This window comes from Lepidochelys kempii, chromosome 10 (genome assembly GCF_965140285.1).
Source record: "Lepidochelys kempii isolate rLepKem1 chromosome 10, rLepKem1.hap1, whole genome shotgun sequence".
NCBI lineage: Eukaryota > Metazoa > Chordata > Testudines > Cheloniidae > Lepidochelys > Lepidochelys kempii.
This window is the reverse complement of record NC_136389.1, coordinates 71,572,809-71,589,750: the sequence shown is the minus strand read 5'-3', so window position 1 is coordinate 71,589,750 and position 16,942 is coordinate 71,572,809. Positions and strand designations below refer to the sequence as shown.

The 16,942-nt window shown below is 43.9% G+C and overlaps 1 protein-coding gene across 1 annotated transcript in view; it reads left to right on the top strand.

Moving 5' to 3' along the window:
• Window positions 1–16,942, top strand: part of AGBL1 (AGBL carboxypeptidase 1) — a 356,531-nt gene that overhangs the window by 336,210 nt on the left and 3,379 nt on the right. The window lies entirely within an intron of this gene.

Sequence of the window (16,942 nt, the reverse complement as noted above, 5' to 3'; positions counted from 1 at the left end):
TCCATTTGGCTGCTCAATTCATTCCATTTGTGACCTGAACAGGCTTGGAACACAGATCTCCAGAGATGAAAGGAGAAGTGAATTAACCTCAGTGCATCTCCTACAGCAATCACCCTCCGCATAATTACTTCTTCAAATCAGTCTCTAACCACGAGCAGTTCAATTTCCCCTCTTCCTGTAACAGGCAGTATATTAACTGTATGTTTTATAAATCATTCCACCTATGTTCCTGTAAAGTCTCATAGAAACAACCGTACACACTACTGTCTTTGCTCAGTACCAATGTTGCCTTCAGGGCCTGGTACCTGTTTGTGGTGAGAAAGAGATTTTAGATATATATACACATGGCTTTAAACACCACATTAAATGTGAAATTAGTACTGAACTCTTCAGTCTCTTTCCAGTAATGACATTTTATGTTGTGGTGAGAGAATCAAGAACTTTGCATGGTAGGTGACTACTGAGTCCCTTTCAGGAGGCATGACGTCTCCCAAGGGTGTTTGGCACCACACGCTGGGAAAGTGATAACATCCTGACAGGTTAGGTGAGACGGGTTTTGGAGGCGGGGTGGAGGGTTTAAACGGCAAGTGTTTATCTACACAGTTGCAACTTGTAATAATAAGGGCTTGTTATCAGTGGACCATTTCCAGGACAATGGAGATATCAAAAGTCATAGTCTCCAGCAGAGGAAATGGATAGGTTTGAGTTTAAAGAGCACTGAGCTAATCCATCTCAGAAGAGCCTCAGTTGTATGAAGTGAAATGTTAGCTGTTTCCTGACCATGGGAACAGCATGGGAGAAGGATAACCCAGACTTCTGAGGGAAGCAGAGCTTGGAAATTGTGAGGGTGGAGACCATTTGGAAAACTTTCCTTTTACTCAAGAAGTATCTTTTTTCCTCTTCCTTGGTTGTCTCTCAGAGGATCTCAGGGAATGGAAGGAGGCAGAGTTCCCTAGCATTTAGAGCAGATGACTGACATCAGTAGGTTTGGGTTCTGTGCTCCTGGCTCCAGTTCTGCCTTGTCATGTGCCCTTAGACAAGTCTTTTGGCTTCTCTGTGCCTTAGTGGATTCACCTTCCCTGTGTGAAATGTGGATAATACTCCAGTATGTTGCAGAGGTGTTGTGATAATTAATGGACTGGATTCTCTGGACCAGTGGGAGGGAGACAGTTATATGGGAAGTTCAGGCATGTATACACACACCATGGGAGGATAGGCAGCAGTACCACTGCTGTCCTCTTCTTTGAGAGCAATTCCTAAGGGCATGAGTGAGGCTCCATAGTAGGGCTGCCTGAGAGGTGCATTGAACCAATATTTCTGTCATGTGCCCTTGTCCGCTCCCCAGCCAGCTGTGGCCTTTCTCTGTACTGCACCAGTAAAGCAGCTCCAGTTCCAGATCACCAGCAAAGCAAGACACTTTGCACCATTGTTACCCCTCTCCAGGCAGTTTCCATTCGTGGAATCCAGGCAGTGAATCAAACCCAATATCTATAAACTGCCTAGAGATCCTGGCATGAAAGACACCACAGACATGGTGCTGCTGCTGATTATGATGATGCAGCAACACTCCTCACTCATTGTCCAATCAAGGGATATCCTCAGAGCTCAGAGTAAGGGTGTTAGCACATGTGTCCTTGCCGTATTCCAACTCAGGTAATTACATTCTGCCTCCCTTAAATTCCCCTGGCTGTTTCATTTGGACATGGAAATCTTCCCTTCCTGCCCTAAACTGTCATGTACTGTTGCAATGACTTTTAAAGAGCTGCTGCATCCTACCATAGAGGTGGCTGCAGATTAATTGGTGGGTGGATCCTCAACTGTCGTAAATCAATGTGGCTCTATTAACTTCAGTAGAGCATTGCCAATTTGATACCAGCTAAGGATCTGTCCCACAGTTTGTAAAACACTTTGGAATCCTTCAAGCTGCAAGGGCTCTCTGTACAGTAAATTGATTATTATTATTTTATTATATATGCAAGTCCGTTGTGGGATCCAGAAGGCATTTGCTGGTGGGAGATAATGGGCTAAAAGAGTCCTGATAAAACTGCCCAGTAATATCATCTTTGATTCCTTGCAGGGTAAAACATCATCCTTCCTGTCCCTTCTGTGTGTACAACACTTCATATCTATTAAGTGTCTTACTTTTTTCATCTAGACTGATATCTGGTCTGATCTGATCTGGTCTTAGTGGATTTTTCTAGCCTGCTGCTGGAGAGATGTATGAAGTTTTCAAACAAAGTTTAAGGCTTAAGGTAACATCTGAAATATAGATTTTAGAAATCACCTTGGCAGTGTTTCTTGACAGGCTACTTTTGGAGCTAAGCTGATTATCCATCTTGCCTCAGAGACGCTTTTCTCCATGATACTGAAGTGCCTGTATCACATATCACTAAACCTGACATAGTTTATCTGCAGGTTGGCCATGCAGAAAAGGGGAAAAGCCGGCACAGGGTTGGCAAACTATGGGTAAAACCAAATGCACTCTGATTCTGCTGCTCCAAATCTGTATTGCTATTCCCCACCACTACCAGAACAAACCCAGAACTGGCCTTCTCCCTCAGCACCAGCCATAGCTCTCCAGAGGCTTCATGCTACTGGTGATGCTAGCGTATATGGCACCAAGACAGAACTGACACAACAAAAAGAATCCCAAGAGAAAACCACATAGCAATGATTCCATACTGACAAGAAACGGACCCTGGGCTCCATCCCATTCCCTGGAGTGCAGTAGCTCTTGTTTGTATTGATTGCGAGGAATGGGTATACTCCACCCAAAAGATATCTCTTCTGTAAGTGTGTGCATAAGTTCTAGCATTTATATTTTCATTCCAACTATTTGTGTTTGTATTTATGATTTTCCTGGGGTTTGTCAATGCCTCGGGGAACAATTTATGGGCCAGAATAATTCACGATCTGCTCCCCTCCTAGTGTTTCAGCTCCTTGATGACGGAAACCACCATGAGAAGAGCAGATGTCACTTTATTTGGGTGCCATAAAAGGCTCCCTGAAGCAAAGGAAAGAAATGAAGACCTAGAAAAACATAAACATAAAAGCAAATGCCAAGAAATTCAGGTTTCTCCAAACAAGGATATATTTGGGTTTCAGTGGCACTGGAATGCACAATTCCTAATTCTTTGTAACATGGATTTCTAGCTTTGATACCATGGAACATTTACAAACAGGCCAGTTAGAGAGTTCAGAATCACAGGGCAAGCTGGCCACAGAGACTGGCAACACATTACACTTTTGGGCCGTCTCAAATTGTTCGTCGAAACTGAAGGGGTTTTCCATGGGCTGAATATTCTCCCCCTCACTTTACTGCAGCCAGATATTTTCATCGCTGTTGAGGATTACAGTATTTCCCTTTGAGCCTCTGAGCCCCCCTCCCTACTGTTTATACCAGTCGGAGTCCTGGGTGCCCATCACTTCTCCGGCTCTGATCCTACCTTCCTGTCTCTGGTGAACTCATGAAAATTCACCAGTTTCCCTAATGGAGCTGGGCATTTACTAATTTCTGTACTAAAATCTGTCTTTGTGAGTGGGAGATTTGGTCCTCTGTCAGGCCAGGTTGAGGCAATCCAGGGCTTTAGGCACGCTGTGACACAGCCCTCCTGCCCCCAGCTCGACTCCCTCACTACAGGCCTGCAATCTATGTGAAGTGGTAGTGGCAGCTGCCTTTTCCTCCCCCGCATCCTTCCCAGAGGCATGAAGGCCCCCTTAACCCACCAGGAATGGGCATCCTCTCATCAGGAGCAGCAAGATTGACAGCACAAATTGTTTTTCCCCAGAGAGGCAGAGGTGGCTAGCGTGCAGGGGCCACACACACTCACCTCTGTTGGGGTGGTCTTGGCAAGGTTCTCCAGAACGGTGGGTCTTGGAGTTACCACCTCTTCAAGATGCACGGGGAAGATCATCCCTCTCAAAGCTGTTGTTTCAGACTGTCTGCAAACTCAGGCAGATGACACTGCATTGGTTACACTCAGTCACATTTTCAAGGTTTTCTGCACAATTATGAGAGCTATAATTTTTTTTTGATAAAAAGGAAAGTGTAACCACATGACTCTTGGAGCTGGAGTCCTAGACATGGCCTTTAGGGCCTATGCCCCACTCCATTCCTGCCTTCAATCACATTTGTTAATATATATAAATTATTCTTATCCTTATGGTAGCACCAAGAGGCTCCTACCTAGATTGAGGTTTCATTGTGCCACGTGCTGTATACACACCTAGGAAGAGACTGTCGCTGCCCCAAAGAATTTACAATCTAAAAAGACAAGCCAGTCTAAGGGTAGAAGAAAATAAGTATTATTCCCATGGTAATGGATAACTGAGGCCCAAACAGATAACCTCAGCTGATTGGGGTACAGCCAGGAACTGAACCACCATTTCTTGAATGCCAATTTAGTGCACTAGCCACAAGACTAACCTTTTTTCTTGATGCAGAAATAGACACCTCTTTCCACCTAAATACTTCCTTAGCAAGAACTGGCCTTTCAGCACCTGTGTCTCTAAATCAGAGGGTGACATTATATGCCCAGGGTGGTTCTCCATGGAATGATTGTTTTACTGCTACACAAGCTGTGCTCTAATTAGTTCCATCTATCCAAGTACATAGCCCATTTTGATTAAATGAATACTTCTCAAGTTCTCTCAGTTTGTGTTGCCGCTGCATTAACTCAGAATTTCCTTTCATTTGTGATTGTGTTAACATTCTTTTAGCATTTTTAGTAAGTGCTTAGATTCCATTTTTATAGCAAGAGTTAATGGTGTCGTGTAATTGGGATTTTAAGTTATGACTGATAAAACCCCCAGTAAAGTGAAAATTCAAGAATAGTGTTTGTAAAATATACAGTGAAATTACCTCCCTTTTTTTTTTTCAGTAATTGTCTCTGTTGGGAACTGATGGACACTAAAATTCTCTCCAACATGCTGGAAACGTATTCCCAGGAATGCAGAATTTCTATTCTCTATATAATCCAAGGAAAACAAATTTTAAACAACGATCAGAAATTATATTTACTCAGAAAAAGCCATAATGTACTTTACAGTAAATACAGAAAATCTGAAAAAACAATCTCTAAAACCAGAAAGCATAAATGTCATTTTTTTATTCATAGTAGCAGCAAATGCAAGAATTAGGAGATATAATGTACAGATTATTAATTAATAGCAATGCCATCTCCGGTGGATGCTTTACCATTTGCCATTGATTTCTTTATGATGTAGTGCCATCTCCACAGACTTGCAGCAACATAGTTTGCTTTTCTCTTTCCTCTTCCGAATGGGAGACATTCACCCCTATACAGAGGAGCTGTGCACTATGTAAATTCCACTTAAGCCTCATTGGAAAACTAAAGTAGGACGTAGGGTGAACTTCACCCATGTGCTAATCTTCTACACAGGGGTGATTTTCACCCATTGTGATTAACGACAGGCAAGCATCATACGGTATGGAGAAGCTGAAGTGCAGAGGCATGCAAAAAAATTGTACATACAAATAAGGTTAAGCAACTTTCTTGGTTTGGTTCAAATTTTGGGCCAAAAAAATCAGGTTGAAATCACTTTCGGGATCCATTGAGATGACGAGTGAAAGTTCAGGTTTTGTTTGGTTCAGATTTGGTTGATATCTTGAGAGAAGATTTAGGGTCAGGCTGTGGGCAGAACTTTCAGCCTGATCCCATTTTTTAATTAAAAATATTTGCATCCTTGAAAATTAAATATTTGCATCCTTAATTCTAAAGTTGTCTCTGATGGCAGAAACCTCATGTGTTTCCATCACAAATCTGACCACCTTCTGCTTCCAGTGCAAGGCACATTCCTCTGATCCTATGTTCATTAACATACATATATACACACACAAATCACTTCACTGTATATACGTCTTACCCTTGGGAGAGGATGAGAGAACAAAACATGTCACATATTAGTCACGTTGTTTCATATGTTGTTGGGTGGTGCTCAGACACTACAATTATGAGCACAGTATAAAAACCTATATAGAACAGAATAAAATAGAATTTCTTCTGGGACGGCATTTCTGGCAGCTTTGTTTTGGATTCATCCTGAGAACTCTGAGGCAACATAAGGCCCTTTTAAGAGGAAATGTGGTTATCACAGAAAAGACTCTCTCACAAAGAGAAATCAGTATCCATAGAGCTGCTTTTCTCACTTTAAGGAGCTGATTTTGAAAGGGACCTCAAAGCAGCCTCCCATTTGCTCTGCACCTGCAATTCAAGTATTTGTAGTGCAAATATTTGTAGGTACAATGGATGTAATTTAGTCGTTTACCTTAGTTGCTAGTGCAATCAGGTTGTGAGACATCTGCATGGCATCAGTTTCACCAGCACATATTTGCATGTGAAGTTATTCACTCCTGCAAAACTTGGATCACAAAATAGAGATGCAGCTTCTAAAACTCAGTTCATCAGGCCTTGTCTACATTGCAGACTTTTGGTGGCAAAGGACAGCTTTTGGCAGCAAAACAGTCTACACACTGCAGTGCCACTTTTGGCCGGTAAACAAAACCACCTCGATGAGAGGCGTTAAGCCTTTTGTGGCAAAGATAAAATGACAAAGCATCAGTGTAGATGCTGCCCTTCATTATATTGCCAGAACTGGCCTCCCCCAGTATCCCACAATGCCCGCCGTGACTGCTCTGCTCATTGTTTTGAACTTGGCTGCCCTGCAAGCATGCACCCCTCGCCTTTCAAGGCTCCCTGAAGTTCTGACAGCTCAGCATGCTACTCTGCTCTGGGAACAGAGAGCTCCTGCTCTCTCCCACACGATGAACACAGAGGCAGGCAGGCAGGAGCCAGTGTGTGTGTGAGAGAGAGAGACTGCTGTGCTGTCAAGGAGGGAGGTGGGGGCTGATGTTAGGGGTTCCCCCTCTCCCCCTGCCTCAGGACTGGTTGCTTTCGGCGGCTGTCTGAACTTAGAGACAGCATGCTGACACACTCACTCTCCCGCAACACAGATACTGTCTCTGTCTCCCCCCACCCCGCACACACACACTGCCTATCACTCACTCTCCCCCCTTCCCCCACACAAACTTCAGTTGAAAAGCAGCTGCCAATCTTGTAGGATGCCCATGGAACGATGGGATTGAGAAACCTGCATCGCGTGACACTCTGCCTGCCCCACGACGCATTGCAAACCCTTCCCAAAGCATCCTGCCGCCAGTTGCACAGTGTGATAGCTACCCACAGTGCACGGCTCTCTCTATCGATGCAAGAGCTGCTAGTGCAAATGCGCTCTGCCGACACAAGGAGCATAGTGTGGACATGCAACAGCCATAGGTGCCAACGCCCTGGGTGCTCCGGGGCTGGAGCACCCACAGGAAAAAATTAGTGGGTGCTCAGCACGCACCAGCAGCCAAGTTCCCCTCACCCCCTGCCCCCACCTCTTCCTCCCCTGAGTGCACCGCGTCCCAGCTCCCGGCCTACCTCCCAGCACTTCCCTCCCAGCTGCCACCAAACAGCTGTTTGGCAGCGTTAGCAGGGCAGGGATTTGGCGAAGGAGTTGGAATAGGGCAGGGAGGAGGCAGAGTTGGGATAGGGGTTGGAATGGGGGCAAGATAGGGTTGGGAAGAGGCGGGGCAGGGGCGTAGCCTCATGGAAGGGGTGGAGTGGGGGCCACACCACGGGCAGAGGGGGGTCGAGCACCCACAGGAAAGAGGGGAAGTCAGGGCCTATGGTAACAGCGGTTAAATTAAAAGTCTTTAATTAAAGTGGCATAACTTTTGGAGACAAAAATCTGCAGTGTAGACATAGCCTAAATGTCTTGGCCATCCTAAAACTCTTAGCTTTCAAAACCCCAAAATCCTTTAAGCCCCTCAGAGATCTAGGGGTTCAGTGGTGGAATTTTGAAGTTAAATCTATGGGGCCAAATCGTCAGTGAGGGTGATGACAGTGAAGCCACATGGAGCTGCACCAGCTGAGGCTCTCTAGCCCAGAATAATCTGAATGACTTTCATTATTTATTCTAAAAAGCAGGGAAGTGTAGCATCAAAGCCAAAATCCTTAAACTTCCTTTATTCCCCCCCACACTCTGCCAGTGATTCAATTACTAAAAGCACCCATCAGCAATTATGAGAAATCTAATCATCTTACTGTACCAGTCTGGATGATTGCTATGTGATATCAATAACATGATCATCATTTTTTAACAGAATCTGTTCTGGAACTAGACATTGTAACAAAGTGTCTGATACAAGCTCCAAAGCATATTTTCCAAAGCCCTAGCATTATGCAATGGCTTAATGGTTTTCAATATTTTTTAATAAATACGTTCAACTCAGATGGGTACTAGACGCCTCATGTTTTTGCAAGCAGTTCAGTCCATACAAATTGGAAATGGCAGTGACTCTGGAAGCACAGCCTCAGAAAGCACTACATCTAGGAGTGAAATCACAGCATTGTACATTTCTGATTGGCTGATGCCAGGCTGTCACATTCCCCTTGTCTGCCCTCCATCCCCCAAGTGCTTTCTTTAATGATGATTTTTACTGAATGTTACAAGTTCATGATGAGCCAGACTCCGATGATATGGACTTCACTGGGGCTAATCATGGAGTTAAGGACTATTCAGCTGAGCGAGGGTATCAAAATCTGGCCTAGTGGCAGCAGAATGGGTAAATTAAGCTTTTGATAGTACCTCTCCAGTGGAGTTTGGGTATTCAAATGATTTAGGCCTCTCATTATGCACTAGGGTGACCAGATGTCCTGTTTTATTGGGACAGTCCCGATTTTTGGGTCTTTTTCTTATATAGGCTTCTATTACCCCCCACCCCCTGTCCCGATTTTTCACATTTGCTGTCTGGTCACCCTATTCTGTACACTGGGCCAGCTCCTCTACTGGTGTAAACTGGCATAGCTCCATTAACTTAAATATCTAGATTTAGCACAATGTCGTCTGAAACAGACAAACTCCATTGCACCCTGCCAATTGAGATCCATGCTGGAATCAGAACTCCAGTTCGGCTTTCAGCTGCCATACTGATGGTGGTGCTGTTGCTATCACTTGGGTGCACATTGCCAGACTGACAAGTTTGCCATCAGGTCCTGTGTGTTTCAAAGCTAACTCGCCCATCCCAGCTGTCCTGAAGTGGGAAGAGGATATCAAAGAGTGATGTCAGAGCGAAGCCTGAGTTCACATCACTACGCCGAGAAACACACATGATTCCCATAGATACTCTCGTGTAGTCTTTCAGGTGTTTGTGCTGAAATTTAATTGGAGTGGAAAAAATAAAAGAGGGAGTATGGAGAAGAAAACAAGAAAGAAAATGAGTTAGCTGTGGGGATCAGCACCAAGCCTTGTAGCTCTTTGTTTAGCGTCTGACTTGCATCTGTTCAAGTCGGTTTGTTTTATTAATGCTTACTGGCCTAAAGCTAAGAGAGTGATGTTAAAGATTCAATGTTAGCACAACACTGACATATAGATTTGTTTTCCATGAGAAAGAAATTAACAGTCACACGTAAGATTGAACCCAGAGCCCTTGGCTTTTCTGTCCGCCCAGTTTAAGGATTGGCTCAGAGGTGGAGAATGATACATGTGGATTTATTGGTCTGTCCTATCAGCCTAGAACAGGGTGGAGAGCTTTGGCATGCAGGAAGGTTGGTTAACATCTAGCCAGTGGCCTTCATATGAATGAATAATTCTTCTCTCCCTCCTCCCCAAACCTGCACTTCAGAGAAGAGTTCCTGTAACCTTGGTGGCAACCTGGTGATTTAGGGGCCAGGGAGCTTTCCTCCGGCATGCACATATCAGTTAACAATCACTGTGCTGGGAGTCATCTCCTGAGCTGCTGCTGCAATTCATTCTTTTAGGGTTTATCATTTCTCTTGGAAATGTGTATAGACAGGACAATCTCCCCCTCAAAGCACTAAAGGGCTATTCCTCTTTGTAAAGAGATCTGCAAACCGGGCACCTCCCACCTATCTCCCTGTTCAAAGGTTTAAGACCATGGGTATGGCAACATATTGTGTTACAACTAGGATAGGTTAATAGGATAGGAAAGGGTAGGAAAATTACACGCACCTTCAACCCTCTCCCTGCCAAACAACATAAAAAAATCTCCAGAATCCTGACTCTGAACTGTTTGTTTATTTTCATAAAAGTGCAGTTAACTTTTTCCCCCCACATTTTTGCTGTTGTGCCTGAACTTCCTGGGTCCAACCAGGGCAGGAACTAGAAGCACTGAAAGGTGATATTTAAGGCTTATCTGGTGCAATATCCAGCTGATCAGAAACAGAAGGTCCTGGAAAAACTCATGGAAAAAGCTATCATCGGGAGACTTCATTTCTATATTGGCAGACCCAGTGGCTTGGAGAAACACCAGAACTATCAGATACCTGTCCTCTGAACCTTGGAAAGGATTATCCATTATTCCCTTACCAACTCACTTCCCTCTCCCCTCCGTTGCCTTCAAGTCTGAATTATCTATCCTCAGGGAGTGAGAAGGGAGAATTTTATGCAGATTTGAATATTTGCTTTTCTTTAATGATTTAGGTGGGTGTTGCAGTCCCACTGTGACCTTCCTGGGTCGCCAAGTAGTGTAATAAATACGTTAGCAAAATAATAAATTAATTATTCTTAAACCACTCCTAATATCCTTGTCTGTTTCCCTCCCTGTCCAGAATGTAGCTGTAATCCCACCGCAAGGGGCTTCTAATGGCATCATAATACACAAGAGTGTTGCTCAAGTCACCAGAACCTCTGAGTTGGAATGGCAGCCTGAATTTATATATACCTTTGTGGGGGGAAGACTTTATTTAATATTATATACAGTTTAAAAATAGTCATCCCCCAAGCCTTTTTTCTCCCCCTTCAATATTTCCTGCCCCACTCACCAGTATACCCGTTATCTTCTTTTTTGTCAACTGATTTTGGTCTGGCCTGTCTCTCTCATTCCCAGCTTGCATCCCAATTCATCTTCATTCTCATCACCATTTTGACTTTCAAGGCTATTTAACATCCCAATAGGGATGTAGTGAGATTTGCAGGCTCTACTTTCCTGCTGCGCCAACGCCAGTGACCGGCTAAGTACCCACTCAGAAGAAGGATGGAAACAGCTCATTTTTAGAAGACTATCAAAAGTGTTTACAGGTAATAATAAAATGCCTCCCAAGCCTGAATTAACATTAGGGGACAGTGTAGGCCAGGAATCTGCATGCTGTCCTTGTATTAATAGTCTCCCCAGTGTGAACAGTCTCCCCTCCCCTCCAAACGATGAAGCCTCACATGTTCCACACAGATCTAACCGGTGCACCAAGCATCCATTTTTAATCTTGCCAAATCAGTTACAAACATTACAGGCTGCAATTACCTTGGGAACTCCTGAAAAACTAATTAGTACAAGTCCTAACGATGAATTACACCTTTCCTTTGGCTTTATGCAGCAGAAAATGTGTGCTCCAAAAGAGCCCACGCATTGCTCAGCCACAGCAGATAGAATCCTGAGGCGGCTCTGAATTATCAGCGTGTGCTTATCAAAGGATGGCCGCAGTGGGCTGAAAGCCAGGGCACCTGGCTTGCCCAGGGCTCAGCTCAGCATTTTAAGTAGGTGTTATAAGATGTAAAAAGTCCTGGAAAAGTGTCCCACTGGAATGGAGATCCAATGGGAACTGGCAGAGTTCTATCGTTGTCATCTACTCCATGGGAACAAAGCAGGCTAACAAGATGGGTCTCTATGCTGGAGACAGCTTGTATCGCTGTCCAGCTGACACTCTCATTCAGTGATGTGAGGATTTAAACAGTCCTCCTTGGATATATGGATGGATCAGCCTGACCTAGATCCATGGGGAACCAGGGAAATTAAAGGGAAGGAATGGGGTGATCTTAAAAATGAACTCCATTGCTGAGGCTGAAGATAAGAGACTGTTAGACAAGCCCCAAAGGGTAGAGTTGATTCAGTAACTGTCAAGGTCTAATTCTGGCATTGTATTTCTTCCAGGAGTGTATGTCCTTTAATTAAAGACACCGTCGGAGGCAAGTGTGTCCACTTACACCCTAACATAAACTTCATGAAAATGTTAAGAGCCGAAGTCTGCCCTTGGATGGCCACACTCAAGTCTGAAGAATAATTATATTTGATTTAGGTTAAATGTATGTATGACATATATTGTGTTATGGATGTGCCTGGCTCCTTACAGAGCAGAAAATGGCCTTGTCCCTGCCATGAGGAGCTTGAGGTATAGGTCAGGACTGGAACAAACAACAACAGAGGGAAGGCTTGGGGGAATGGGGAGGATGAGGGCAAAGGCAGTATGATCACAGGGAGGCTATTGCATGCATCTTGAGGCATGCAAAGATTTATTTGTTTGTTGGCACTTCCCCACAGGGAACTGTTAATGTAATCAACTTCAGTAATGAACCCTACTCCTCCTCCTAGTCTCCCTTCTTAGTCATGGTGCTTAGCCATCATGGTCCAGCTCTTGCTTCTTTGAAGTCAGTGGAAAACCTTCCATTTACTTCACTAGTCAGGCCGTAGGTGACGGACAGGGGAAAAACAAGGCTACTTTTGACTGACTAGAGTAATTCCCCTAAAAGTCCTGTCAAAATCAAGGTCAGGTAGCAACCCTAAATGGAAATCACCAAATGAGTAAAAGGGACATCTGCAAGGAGCCAGTTCTCTCCAGCAGTAGACAATAAAACAAGTTTTGCTTTTGATCCAGTCCGTTAAAATATGGATGACTGGGTGACCTGCCAGAAAAATAAAATGTGACTGCAACATCCCTAGAAATGCCCTGGGGAGCTCTCTTTCCCCCCTCTGCCTAGATGTATACATACAGGTAAAGAGTAATTGTTTGCAGAGCATAGATCAGCTGTCATTTCCTTGTACAATGTGTGGCTGCATTTCATCAACAAGAACGACACGTCATATTTTCTTTTGTGGAATTTGGCAGAACAACTGACTTCTGAGGTTTGGTGCCCAGCTGTGATGTAATGAGGGCGGCAGCTTAAAATGCAAGGTGGGAGGCAACTGAAAGAAACAATCCAGAGTAAAATCGAAAAGCCAGAGAATGTTGCCTTGAAGGGAAGTGATGGCCTTTTCCTCCCCTCCTCTTCTTGTTAAATCACTGAACATGCAGAATTCTTTCACGCAACACAAAGCTCCCTTTTCACAGAAAGTAAACAAATACGTACGCACACAAAAGCAGAGCTAATTAAGATCAAGTCATATATCAATAAATATGCAAATTAAAAATCAAAACAAAGAAATTCTATTTATCACATCAGAAAGTTGCAAATTGCTGTTGAGGCTCCTGTAGGCTGCACTAGATGAGGTGACGGGGCTATACGTTTTACATTAGTAGGCCAGCTAACACGTGCGTGTGTTTTCATTGTGATAGCTGGGGCCTCACCCACTGTAGCTATATCACCCCTCCCTTCCTCTGTACCATGTCAGCATTCAGTGCTATTAATAAACTGTATTTGCCTTCAAGTTCCCTAATGTAATGTCACTGGTTTTCCCTTCTGTTTACCTTCCATAAAACAATATCATCATTCTTTGGTGAATCTGTCTCTCATCTCTTGCTTTTTCCAGCCCTTAAAAAAAATTGGGATTGGAAAAAAACCCAGTGCTCTGTGCACTAATATACATGCCGCCAGGGTTGTTCATTACCAAGTCTCACAATTTGCATTCTCTCCTGAGGGAGCAAGGCTGTGTGATGTGGAAAGCAGGCACCTCCTAATGATTTTGGCCCCTTCATTAGTGGGATTGTGACCTGCTCCCCAGCAGGCTCCATGTTGCCATCTTTTTGAAGAACCTCTATTCTGCTTGTTTGAACTGACCCATTTGTATTGCTTTGTTTTATGGTCTAAGACACCTACCGTAGACGGTGAATTATTTGGATGGAAAATTCTGCATATCAGAGAGATGTGAGGGGAATTGGCTGGTTTGGGGACATTGGTAATGCGACAAGAGCCTTTCAGCTCCTAAGTCACAGGTGTGATTATTGCTTGTGATGGTAGTGATAAAACATTGGTACTATCTAACCGCTATTTGGTAGCCCTGTATGTGAATTGAGCTGGTGGTAACAGTCCATTTCCTTGTGAACATGTGCACAAATCATCATAGCTATTACCACAGGTAGTGCTAGTTGTTTGTTGGCCTGCAAAGAAGCCAAGGACTGAATGATGCACGGAGACAGAACACTTCTCAGACCCTTGGAGGTGGACTATCCAAGTCTAGGTTGGAACACAGCAGCAGTGGAAGTATAGGGAAGCTTTCGCTGCTGCTGCTGTCTTTGCTGTAGTTACTCTGGCTAGAGAAGGGGAAATTCAGTCTCTGGGGCTGTCAGTCTGTCTCCCTTCACCTGCACTAAAATTCCCAGGAAATAAAAGCAGGGAGATGTACATTCTGAAATACCCAGAAGCTGTTTCTGCCAACAGGCATTGCTATCTGGTTACCAACCTGAAGCAACTGCACTAATCTGAGAAAAATTTCTCCAAATCAGCACTCATGTAACGGATTGAGAATTTGGTCCAGTGTCTCCAAGCTCCATTTCCTTTCTAACAAGTCGCCATGTCTTTATGCACTCATTCTCAGCTGATCTGTGCAACTGGCAGAACCTTCACGTACCTGAGTGACTGGAAAGGACCTTCATATAACACCATGGAACACCATTCAGAAGCAGCAACTGGTGCAGAATTCAGAGGCATGCCCACTCGGTTGCTTGGGCTGTAAGGAACATATTATACCAATTATCCCAAAGCTGCACTTCACATTTGTTCCTGGGTGCAAATCAAATAATTGACATGCTTCTCTAAGGCCTTGGGTGCATTGGTTTGATGTGATAGACTGCCTGGCTACTCATATAGGGCCTGATAATGCATGCGGCAGTCTATGACAGCCTTTCCATTGACTTAAATGGACTTTGGAACAAGTCTTTCTTGCTGCTGCCATTGATAAGTCCCCAGATGTGAACACCTAGTGCTGTTGTCAAGGCATTTTCCGTGGTGGGTCATCAACTGTAGATCTTGCTTTCATTTTCGTTCACCCAAGCCTGGGTCTGTTGACCATGAGAACGTATTGTAAGGTCTGTCTCTTTCCTCAGGCTTTTGCCTGTTTGCGGGGTGATTATGGCAAGATCTGAGGTTTCGCATTGGGGCAGCAATCTTCACTGTTAATATTGCTCTGCATGTTGTGTATACACATAGTTTATACAGTTCCCATAGCCTATATTGATGGGGGCTTTTATCAACTGAAAAATGCATACAAATAAGGTTATGGAGAAATAGGCCTCAGAATTGGTGAGGGAGAAGTTGTTCCTGGATATACTGGTGCTGCAGGTGAGTCTGAGTCTCTTCTCTAGAGCACAGGTGGTTGATTCAGCGTGGGAGCAACTAAATCCCATCACTACATCATAGGTGTCTGAATTCCAGTGTATCCAAGAAGCTTATTGAAACTAGACAGATAATGTTCATAGTCTTTTTTTCTTTTCTTTTTCAAAATTTCTTTATTTCTTTATTTTGACAATCACAGAGAAGAAGCAGCATAGTTTAAAAATGAAAGGGTCTGATTTCCCCTGAGTTTTTTACTCTTTTTTGAATACTGTCATGGTAGACTGAGTAATTTGTGCCGTTCCTGTGTATTTCAAAAAAAAATCGAAGTCCTCTGGCCGTCCTCTGCACAGAAAGCTGAGATGGTTTTTAAGTCGTGTGTTACAAAAATTGTGGGGGGTTTTCCATGTCCCGTGCACACTTTCACTTTTGAGCTCCTTCCAACCCAGATTTCAGGGAAGGTTGAAGGGAAGCCAGAAACTACAGAAGTGCATATTTTTCATTTATTTGTTTTTAAGCTACACAGACCTATTAAGCAGGTGGAGAATCCCTATACAGAACAACCCTGAAGTGAGTGAAGCTAAAGATCAGCAGGGGAAGGAGTGGGTATTGCTAGATAGTGTTTGTTTTTGTTTGCAAAGCAGCCCATACACAGTTAAGATCTGGAGGCTCAAGTGAGGAAAACCTTACATTTTTCTGGAGTGCAGAGCAGTAAGAAAAGAGATCCATATACCCAACAGCAACGCTCTAAACCTTCAGCATGTTCAAAAACCTCAGATGCTGGAACTGATTTGAGATGGCTGAGAGGTGGGAAAGTATTGTGGTAACTGACATGCAAATGAGCAGAGCTCACATTAAAGCTATGTATTGTCCATCTGCCAAGCCATTCATTGCTCCCAACCTGGGACAGATTAGAAGCACTGACCTAGTGTGGAAGATTGTTATTCCTTTCCCAATCCCCCAAAGCAATTCACTCTCCTACCCTGAGTCAGATTAAAACCAATGATCTAGAAGTAAATGACTGTGTCCCAGTTCCCCTAATTAATCCAGTCTCCTGACCTGGGCTGGATTGAAACTGCTGACCTAGAGATGAAGGACTGTATCCTGTTTTCTAGCCCCCACAAGCTATCCGGCCCTCTTTCCAGAATGAAGGCCAGATTGGATTAAATGGGAAAGGCTTCCTATTCCCCGAGCCATCTGTCTAGTGGTTACAATTCATTCAGAAATATTTCATTCAGATATTTTTAATACAGAACATATTGAAATGAGCTTTGTGAATTCAAGTGTACGCATAGAACAGTTGTGACCATTCTTGAATGCAAATTACGAAGTAAGCTTATGGAGATCTTGAGGGAGCCTCAGCTGGTGTGACACATACTTTCAGAGAGCCAGAATAAGATGTAAATGACACCAGCTTAGATTGTCTGTGGATTCCCTTAGACTCATCTCTGAATTTGGCCCTGCTTCACAAAGACTTGTTGTGAAAAAAGATCTGTACCTTTTGAAATGACAGCGCTTCAAGTGCTGCAATCCTCCTTGTTCTTGGCATAGCTGTGGTCAATGTCTCTGGAGCTTCTACTTTCTGCTTATTCCTCCTTTTCCAAGTAACACTCTGCCATTACATAGAGCACCATACAAAGATGTCACAGTGCTTTAACCC